We start from the raw sequence: 10,800 nt of genomic DNA, 5'->3' as shown, positions 1-10,800 counted from the left end.
ATCATTTTTCAAATAAGTTCTCTGCTCCTTTTTCTCTGTCTTCTACTTCTGGGACCCCCTATAATGTGAATGTTAGTATTCTTGATGTTGTCCCAGAGATCTCTTAAACTATCCTATTTTTTTTCCTGTTCAGCTTCAGTGATTTCTACTACTCTGTCTTCCAGTTTGTTGATCCATTCCTCTGTATCATCCAATCAACTGTTGATTCTTTGTAGTGTATTTTTATTTCAGTTATTGTATTCTTCAGCTCTGTTTGGTTCTTCTTTATATTTTCTAACTCTTTATTAAACTTCTCATTGTGTTTCTATATTCTTCTCCTGAGTTTGTTGAGCATCTTTAAGATCACTACCTTGAACTATTTATCAGTAGGTTGCTTACTTCCCCTTCACTTAGCTCTTCTTCTGGGGTTTTATCTTGTTTTTTCATTTGGAACATATTCCTCTGTCCCCTCATTTTGCTAATTCTCTGTGTTTATATGTATTAGGTAGGTTGGTTAGTTACATTTCCCAAACTTGGAGAAGTAGCCTTACGTAGAAGACATCCTACAGGGCCTAGCAGAACACTCTCCTTTGGACCCCAGACCTATATGCTCTAGGAGTCCCCTACATGGGTTGCTTGGGGTTCTATTGTGGTGAGGCTGAGTACTGTGGGTGCACTGGTGGGCCAGGCTGGCCCCCAGACCAGTTGGCTGCCAGGCCCTGTCATGTGCAGTGGCTGCCAGCCCACTGGTGGATGGAGCCAGGTCCTGGTGTACTGGCTGTGCAGCAGTGGGTGAGGGGAAGGCTGATTCTAGCCCACTGGTGGGACTAAATCCCAGCGTAGCTACCTGCAGTATCCAGGGGGAACCAGGGCTGGTGTCGGCCTACTGGAAGAATCAACTTCTTTTTGATTTTTGTTTATAAAATGTTTTCAACATATTTAAATCATACTAGCTTTGCAGTCTCATATAAAGACCTTGACAGCTAAAGAGCTAATTCATGCAACAGAATATTCAGCACCTTGTCATTTGCTGCCATCTCTGCCACCACCTCTGCACACTAGGGAAGTAGCTATTTGAAGAAGGTTCAAAGGGCCTGAAATGGTGTTGGAGCTTGCATGTGAAATGACACCATCTTGACTCAAAGTTAAATGTGCTGGAAAAGAGTAAATAGCCAGAAGTAACTGGCAGTTCAAAATAATAAATTTGCAAAAAAGCAACATCTGATAAGTGCAATTATGTTAATAAAGATGCAAGAACGTACTACTCTAGCACTGTAAGATTGCCTTGAAAGAATAAGAAAATTTCAGACAAATTAGAAATACTTCCATGTAAATTTCTAATTTTACTTCATAAAAATTATTATGCCGGGCTTCCCTGGTGGCGCAGTGGTTGAGAGTCCGCTTGCTGATGCAGGGGACACAGGTTCGTGCCCCGGTCCGGGAAGATCCCACATGCCACGAAGTGGCTGGGCCCGTGAGCCATGGTCGCTGAGCCTGCGTGTGCAGAGCCTGTGCTCTGCAACGGGAGAGGCCACAACAGTGAGAGGCCCGCGTACCGCAAAAAAAAAATAAAAATAAAAAAAATAAAATTATTAAGCCAACTACATTTTACTTTTTTCATTTTGATAATATAGTGAGAAGATATTTGAGTCCTTTTAAATCACATTTTCTGTGTGGATATTTTGAACTCTCTCTCCTATTTCCAAATTTACAATTACTATGTCATGAGAATCTGATATCAAACTGAAATTTCTCATTTGACTATAATAGTATAGACATCTCAACAGGTAAGTGCTACTATGGAAATAAAGCCAAAATAAATAGTATTCTTTATACATCTTTTACATTTCTTAGGGTGTATCTGTAAAGAGTTGCTACTGCAAGAATTTTTATCTTACAAACTGTTAAAAACATTTTCTCCTTTATATCAGAAATTGGATTCTTTCCTCCTTGGACTCTGAGGAAACTGCTCAGTAGCCTGGAGTTGTTGGTACTTAGTTCTTGGTCCAGGTACTATAATAGTAGCTGCTACTGAATGACTATTATTCTGTACCACGGACGGTGCTCAAAGTTTTCCTCTCCGAAACCATAAAAGTATTATCATTCTGATGTAACAAATGAAAAACATTAGAAACATTTGACAATTTTCCCAAAGTAGTAAGTGGCAGAGTAGAAATTATCTGAATTCAGAACTCTGTAAATTCTTAACAATAACCAATTACATAGAAAACATGAAGGCCTAAAACAGAAGAAAAAATAAAATCAACTCATCTTTCTCAATATGGCAGTCAGCATTCTTTTTTAATGAAAACATTTTAGGTTTCTCAATCACCACTCCATGTGTACCCCAGTTTTTATTTTTCAAAACATTTGTTTTATAGCTACTGCCTTACTAAGTAGAGTATATTTCAGATCTTAGAGTGGAAAACTCTCTAGAGTAATCAACATTTTTTTAAATGAATGAATTAATTTATTTTAAAATATTAAACCCATTGCCTTTGTTAATTGAAGTATAGTTGATGTACAATATTATGTTAGTTTCAGGTGTACAACATAGTGATTTGACATTTAAATACGTTACAAAATGATCACCATAAGTCTAGTAACCATCTGTCACCATACAAAGTTAGTACAGTGTTATTGACTGTGTTTTTTATGCTATATATTACATCTTCATGACATTCATTTTATAAGAGAAAGTTTATACCCCTTAATCCCCTTCACCTATTTTTAATTTTTTATACAATTTTAAAGGTTACACTCCAGTTACAGTTATTACAAAATATTGGCTGTATTCCCCATGTTGTACAATACACCCTTGTAACCTATCTTGCACCCAGTATTTCGTACCTCCCACTCACCCATCCCTATAGAGTAATCAACATTTGAGAATTGTTCCATAAAATAAGATTAGAGCGCTCTACAAGCAAGAGGCACAACAATTAGTCTCTACGGCAGCTGGTTATTAGGCAAAGAGAATGGTGAATGTGAAGGAGGATTTGAGAGGAGGTAGAAACAATCTGTGTAAATTGTGAAGAGTCTTAGAAGAGAACCAGATTGCACTTGGGATCTCTTTGGGGGCAAGGAGAGATTAATGAAGATGCAGATAATGAGGATCCTACTTAGCAGTAAAATGTTTATAAAAATAAGGTCATGGGCTTCCCTGGTGGCGCAAGTGGTTGAGAGTCCGCCTGCCGATGCAGGGGACGTGGGTTCGTGCCCCGGTCCGGGAAGATCCCACGTGCCGCGGAGCGGCTGGGCCCGTGAGCCATGGCCGCTGGGCCTGCGCGTCCGGAGCCTGTGCTCCGCAACGGGAGAGGCCACAACAGTGAGAGGCCCGCGTACCGCAAAAAAAAAAAAAAAAAAAAAAAAAAAAAATAAGGTCATGGTGGAAAGCCTGCAAAGGAGGGTTATTAAACCCATGAAGGTCATTAAGGGGAAACTTCAGATTTGTAAATTTTGAATTGTTTAATCCAAGAGCAAATTATTTAAAATAACTTTCAATATAAAAAAAGGAAGTCAATACATTGACAAATCGATGTTGAATAAAAGTTTTTGAATGAATGGTATGTGTTCCCCATTTCTACAGTAAGGTAGTATTTTGACTGTGGCTATTTAAATAGCACCAAATAGCTAACTACAACAACCATTGAGAATCATTATTTGACTTCATGAGTCATGATTAGTATAAACCATCTTTCCTGTTTTAAAGGAAACATATGGCCTCCTTCTACTAAGAATACTTGTATCTTTCATGAAACTCTTGTTAATGAATTTTCATATGTATAATTGTCTTTCAAATTCTTATATTTTAAATGTAGTTTTAGCTACATTAGCTTGCTCATGTACAACCCAGTAATGAAAACAAATGGGAAACTTAAGGAATAGGAAAAATAATCATAAATGGTAAAACTCTTTTATATAAATCTATAATTACCTTGTACCATGTGTCATTTAGAAGTTCAGAATTCCAATTATACTGGTCTAAAGTACCTGGTAGATTTTGGCCTCCTGCTTCAGTCATGGGCTGATGATGATCAGGATCATGATTAATATTATTTTACCATTTTATTCCAGGGAAGATTTAGGTAACTCCCTCAGGTTAACAAATTATTATATTTTATGATGGTAATATCTACATGACTTGGTCTTCTACATGACTTTGCTTCTCTAACTTTCCATGGACATTAGCATGCAGTTATACGGAATATGACAGATTTAACAAGGAAGTAAAATCATGGGGCTTAAGTGATCTTTTTTACATTGGTTTTTGTTTCCAAATACAATAAAATATTGTTAAGGTTGGTTTATTGTTTGAAGTAAAAACCCACTTGTAGAATAAAGTGTAACTTTTATATTACTCAATAGCATGTATAGAAGTAACATTCACAGTAACAGCTCTTTCCAGAGGAGGCAAATCTGTATCTCCACTCCTGTTCCTGTCTGAATCAGCAAACTTTTCTTGTAGGACTTGATTAATCAAGAAGCTGTACATAAATTTACAGCATGATGATGATTTTCTATGCAAAATAAGGACTTTTTAGAACAATAAAATAGTCCTTTTCAAGTTAAATTTTAGTACAAAACAAATATGTGGGTATATAGTTACTTTTTAGCATATTCTATGTGTTATAATTTGGAAGAAGGCATAGATCTCTGTGTAGTAGTGGAGCCTTTTGTCTGTAATTATATCTAATATTAGAGGCAGAAGTGTTAGCAAAATATTTTTAATTGCCATTTGCCCTGCCTTTGCTCACTTGATTTCAATGAATAACATAGAAATGTTAACTAGAAAGTTAAGAAAATAGCATATGGGCAATTCTTTCAAATGACATATGGGCAATACTATATTTCTTTCATAAGATTAGGTAAAATTTTTAAGATTTGTAAAACTCAGTCTTGGCAATGTTGTGGGGAAATGAAAAGTGACATGTCATATATTTTTCAATTTAACAACATTTAAAACATTAAAAGGATATATGGGTTTTACTCCAACAAGTTTATCCTAGCAAACTGTTTGCACTTCTGATGTAATACATGTAAAGATGATCATTACAACACTGTTTGTAATTTATAAAAAGCTGTTAGATAAAAACTTATCAAAAGAGCAAATATTCAAAAAGTTATCATGTATCTCTATGAGTAAATGCCTTGCAATCATAAAGACTTAAATACTTTGCAATCATTATAAGGGAAAAAGAACATCTATTGGTACTGACATGAAAAGTTTTTCAAGTACATGTTGTGTGAATCAAAGCAAGATACAGAAAAGAATGCATAGCATGACCTCATGTACTTAAAATTTTGCAACTGCATTTATTTGCAAATGTAGAGAATAAAAACAGGAAGAATCACTCTAAGCAGGAAACAGTGGTCATATCCCACGTGGGACTTCGGAAGGAGAGGAAGGAAAATGAGGAATTTTACTTTTCAAATTATATACTCCAATACTGTTTGACTTTTTACAGCTAGAATGTATGCCTTTTGTAATTTAAAATATGTATTTAATAATTATGTATATAGTTTCTATGTGTAGTTTCCAATTGTAAGTGGTAACGTTTATAGATTTAATAGGGTCATGTGATTGATTTCATCTGGCTTTGTAATTAAGTACTGATGTTTCAACATAAGTTATGTCCCTGAGATACTTTACTCTCCTCCCTCAGCCACCATTTATATGAAAAACTAATCTGTCTGGTCAATTATGCAATTTTTCTTTTTTCAAGTGAAGTGGTTGATGTTGATTGATAGTCCTCAAAAATCAGTTAAAAGCCATATTTATAGTTTGTCTGTTTTCAGGTAGCTATAGGTGTTTCACATTTTAAAATTTTAAGTACAAATAATACTTTTGAATATTATCAAATTTATAATTGTTTAGATAGGATTTTAAAAAACATTATGAAATTGTCCTTTAATGTAAGATCAAGCAATTATTTAGTGAAATAATCAAACCACATGGGTTCAGGCTTTAGTTTTATCTTATAAAATATTTGCATTAAGTTCTTTATAACAGATGTTTCATGATATATTCACTGGCATTTACCCAGAAGAAAGCACAGTACCAGGCACATTGTAGACTCTGAATAAATATTTCTTGATTTATTCATTTTTATTGACCATCAATAGGAAACTGCCTTTTGACATCTTTGTATTAACAAAAACCTACTTCATTAGAGAAAATAAAGCATTATGTTCAAAATAGTAAAAATAGAAACCTCTGCTTGTGTTAAGACACAAGATTATGGAACTGATTTAGATTTATTCTGTCCTCACCTAATCTCTCATAACTATTACATAGAACTCAAAAAACATTAAATGAGTAGTATATCAGGACTTTATATCATCAATGTCTCATATCTCTTTCCTGCTTATAATTTCTAAATTTTCATTGACTTCCTTCTGTCATGCATAAAGTCAAAATCCTTGGCCTATTAACCAGAATACATTCATGGTGTGGACTTGGCCTATTAACCAGAATACATTCATGGTGTGGACTTGCCAAACCCTTGGACTCACTTCATATCCACATCATGCTAGCTGCCTTCTACCCTGCTGATTGGCTGTATTATTCCCCTAGGAATTAAGGTCCCAGAAAAATAAATCAAGCCTACACCCATCCCATTCCACATCCCCCAAGTGATAAGAGATGAGTTTGGGTAAATATATCCAGAATTTTGCCATCCAAAAATCTAGAAAGAAGCTATTTTAATCTCAGCATGCATACATATCTTGTGTCATTTTTTAAAATAGTACTTTATTTTTAATTTCTTTCTCAAAGTCTTCATCTAGGCCTGTCCCACCAGTTTCACTTGTGTTTTTCTCTCTTCTTAAAGTCCGTTTTCTTGATCTATCTCACCATATTTCAGCCTACCCAGACTATTCTTCATTTTACCCTTTGCCTGGCTGACTCTAATTTATTCACCAAGATATAGCTGCTGGCATCATCTCTGCCAGGAAGACTTTCCTGATATCAGCCCCTTGGGTTAGGTGTCCTTTCTTTATGCTCCCTTGTGTGCATCATAAGCTTATATCTATTATTACATGTACTCATTCTATTATAATCATCTATGTGCCTCTTTTCACTAAACATGAGATGGTTTATTAATGAATGAATGAATGAATGAGTAGAAAAATATTTATTTCAACTTTTTGCATATTTAAAATTCTTAAAATGATCCAGTTCTCAAATCTTTGCATGTATATAATATGTACTGTTCATACAATAAAACACTAGTTGGTGAACTACAGAACCAAATAGAATAAATTATGTTCACCTATCTGGTAGAAGGCTATTAATTTATCTTTTTGGCCATTGATAAGGCCAAAAATGCCAAAAGGAAGAGTGGCATTGAACAATGCTCACCACTAAGCAGTCTTTATTTAATTGGCATTTCGTCAAAGAGATGTATAGTAGCCTTATGCTGAGCACTATTTAATTATTCCAGTCCTCATCTGTCACATTAGCACTCTCCTGTCTCATTTCCAGTGCCCCCAAAGCAATGCAGTTGATGGATTATGGAAAATAAATCTAGTGTGGAAATACTGATAATTTGCTCAAGGTCAAAAAAAGAAAAAACAGGCAAGAGTAATTTGCAACTACTAAACTGCTAGATGTAGTGCTTTGGCTTGCTGCTCTGTAAAAGGTGGGAGGGAGAGTTGACAAGAGTCAAGACTCTTTAGAGAAATATGCAAATCAAAAATTTACCTCCTTTCTAAATCCTTTTAATCCATCACTTAATCTCAAAAATGACCTAGTTTTCAGAACGTTGAATATGCTTAGCTACCTAATCACATTATCTCACTTCCCTTCTGCAAACTTTGAAGTGGGAAAGATATAATGTATAAATGAAAACATTGATAAAGCATAGCTGCCTGTCATATTTCCAATCTTCTCAGAAAAACAAGTGATTTATAGCATGATGAGATCAAATCTTCCTCCATGGCATGCTAATAGCTATATTTTAAAACTCAGTTAGCAGAACTCATGCAATAGGCCAGACTGATGACATTAACATCAGATCTTTGAACAAATCTAGTTAATGTGAAAGCAGAAGAGAAAGATGATCTCATTTTGGAAACAACAATAAAAATGATGCTGTTCGGTGAGAAATTGAGACCATGACAGTTTAGTGTTATATCTTTGAGCTTGTCTTTTATTAGCCAACTTTCCATTATAAAATACATTTAAAATTTATTTAGGAGGAATATAGCTCAGAACTGTCATAATTGGGTACTTTGCTGAGAGAAGATCAGCACATGGTTAGCTTGTTTCTGTCTTCATATCCAGAAGTGTTTACTGAAGGCCTACTGTGTTCGTCATATAATGCAAGGGGTTATAAACGACTACAAAGATAAGAACATAGCTTGCCTGCCAGGATTGGTAAGTGGGGAATAAAAGATATATAAACATATCTTACTTAACGTACATGTATGTTAAATATAAACATATACATATTATTTAATAATCTGGTATTGAATGTCTTAGTTCAGGTTCCCTAGAAGCAGAAGCTAATACATGGTTTTTTATTCAGTTAATCTATTGGGAACCTCTCTCAGGAGAAATGTGATAGAAGCAGCATAGAGCAGGGGGAAAACAAAGCAAGGATACAGTCTCAGATGGAGACTAGTTTCAGTCTGATCACAGGGGCAAGTTTTGGGAAAAGATTGAACTACAGAACTTTCCCACTTGGAGAGAAGGGGGCCAATTTTCTGTATTCCGTGCCAGTCAATCATAGGCAAGCTCTGAATTCAGGGATGTAGAAGTGGGCAGCAGTGCCTCCTGGGCAAGGTATCTTCATTTGGCTGAAGACAAATCTGTAGCAAAGGGGAGAGCTGTGAGTTGTCATCAGTCAATTCAACAATAGGGAATAGTGTACAGGCTGTTAATGGAGGATCAGGATGGGGCACCAGCAGCAGCAGTTCTAGTTCACCACTTGCACCACTCAGATTTACTACTTTGCACAGTGAGTTAACTGCATCCAGGCTCAGCTTCTTTGAGCTATTTTTTGGTCACAATTCTAGGAAGTTTTTCAAGAGAAGACTTACTGGGACAAATTCCAAACTGTACTGCTATAGTTGATCCTTAGGCCATAACGGATACTACTCATTATATCCCTCCTTTATCACCCATTCTAAATTGCCCTCCTCCTCATCTAGGACTTCTGTTGGTCTGGATATCTTGCCTATTGGGTTTACTCATATCCTCATCCCTGAGAGCCCTGACTTCCTATTTACTGCACCCCAAAACACAATGGTTGATGTGCTTATACATTTCAAATTGTTACTGGGCCAGGGAATACCATGAACCCACCAGTGTATCACCTAAGTGCTATAGATACTTACTTGTCTTTGCCCTCTTTATGAAGAATGCTTCCACTTCTCCATCATGATCATGGTCAATTACCTATGCCAATGCAGCAGCTATTTTCTTTGCTTCCTGGTCTGCTGGCACAAAGATCCTGAAGTAATCAGGTAATAGTCAAAAATTTTTATTTACTGTGACTCTTTCTGTGTCACCTGGTGGAATCCTGTTTTCTTTGTGATCCAAAAGTTCTAGACCCACAGAACTTAAAAGTAACAGAGAGAAGTGAAAGTGAATGTTGGCACTCCCTTGCCCCCAGACCCGTATATTCTGTCTGTTGGTGGCACAGCAATACAGTGTTGGTTAGGATGTGTACTGCTGTATGAAGGATAGAGCTCCATCTCTGCACTACCTCATCTCCAAAACGAAGCTTCAGCTGCTCCTTCAGGGGTGGTTTCATCACTCTATCAGGCCAGTAGCTTCTGCTTCTGGATAGTACAACGTGTGGTAGGATGAATGCATCCTGTGTTTATATGCCCACTCTCACAATTCTTTGGCTGTAAGGTGGCTACCTTAATTTGAAATGATGTTGGAAAGAATCCCATGTCAATGGCTAAGATATTCTGAGGCCTTGGATAGTTGTGCTGTGTGAAGTGTTGTAAGCAAGCAAGACAAAGCCATATATAGATTGTATGTCAATCCCATTGTGACAGCTACCCCCCTCTAAAGATGTCCGTGTTCTACTCTGTAGAACCTGTTGTGATGGTTAATTTTATGTATTAACTTGACTGACCATGGGATGTTCAGATTAGACATTATTTCTAGGTGTGTCTGTGAGGGTGTTTCCAGAAGAGAAATATGTCCTGTCCATAGAGCCAGCCCACCAGAAGCAGTTTGCTTTCAGCTGGCAAGGCCAGTAATATACCTTCACTGTCCTACCTCAGGGGTGTATCAACTCTCCAGTCATACATCATAGTTTATTCTGCAGGGATCTTGATCACCTTTCCCTTCCACAAGATATAACACTGCTCCATTGCATTGATGGCACTATGCTAACTGGACCTAGTGAGCAAGAACTAACAGCTACTCTAGATTTGTTGGGAAGGCATTTGTGTGTCAGAAAAGAGAAATGCATCTGACTAAAATTCAGGGGCTTCTACTGCAGTGGAATCTCTAGTGGTCCATGGTGGGGGTCATGTTGACTTTCCTTCTGATGTGAAGGACAAGATATTGTGTCTGGCCACTCCTACAACCCAGAAAGAGGCACAATGCCTAGTGAACCTCTTTGGATTTTAGAGTCAATACATTCTCCATTTAGGTGTGTTACTTCAGCCTATTTACCAAGTGACCCTAAAAGCTGCTTGGGGGCTTCCCTGATGGCGCAGTGGTTGAGAGTCCGCCTGCCGATGCACGGGACACGGGTTCGTGCCCCGGTTCTGGAGGATCCCACATGCCGCGGGGCGGCTGGGCCCGTGAGCAATGGCCACTGAGCCTGCGTGTCCAGAGCCTGTGCTCCGCAA

This window comes from Lipotes vexillifer, unplaced genomic scaffold (genome assembly GCF_000442215.2).
Source record: "Lipotes vexillifer unplaced genomic scaffold, Lipotes_vexillifer_v1.1 scaffold415, whole genome shotgun sequence".
In the NCBI taxonomy this organism is placed as follows: domain Eukaryota; kingdom Metazoa; phylum Chordata; class Mammalia; order Artiodactyla; family Lipotidae; genus Lipotes; species Lipotes vexillifer.
The sequence above is the reverse complement of the archived record's forward strand: the minus strand, read 5'-3'. Positions refer to the sequence as shown.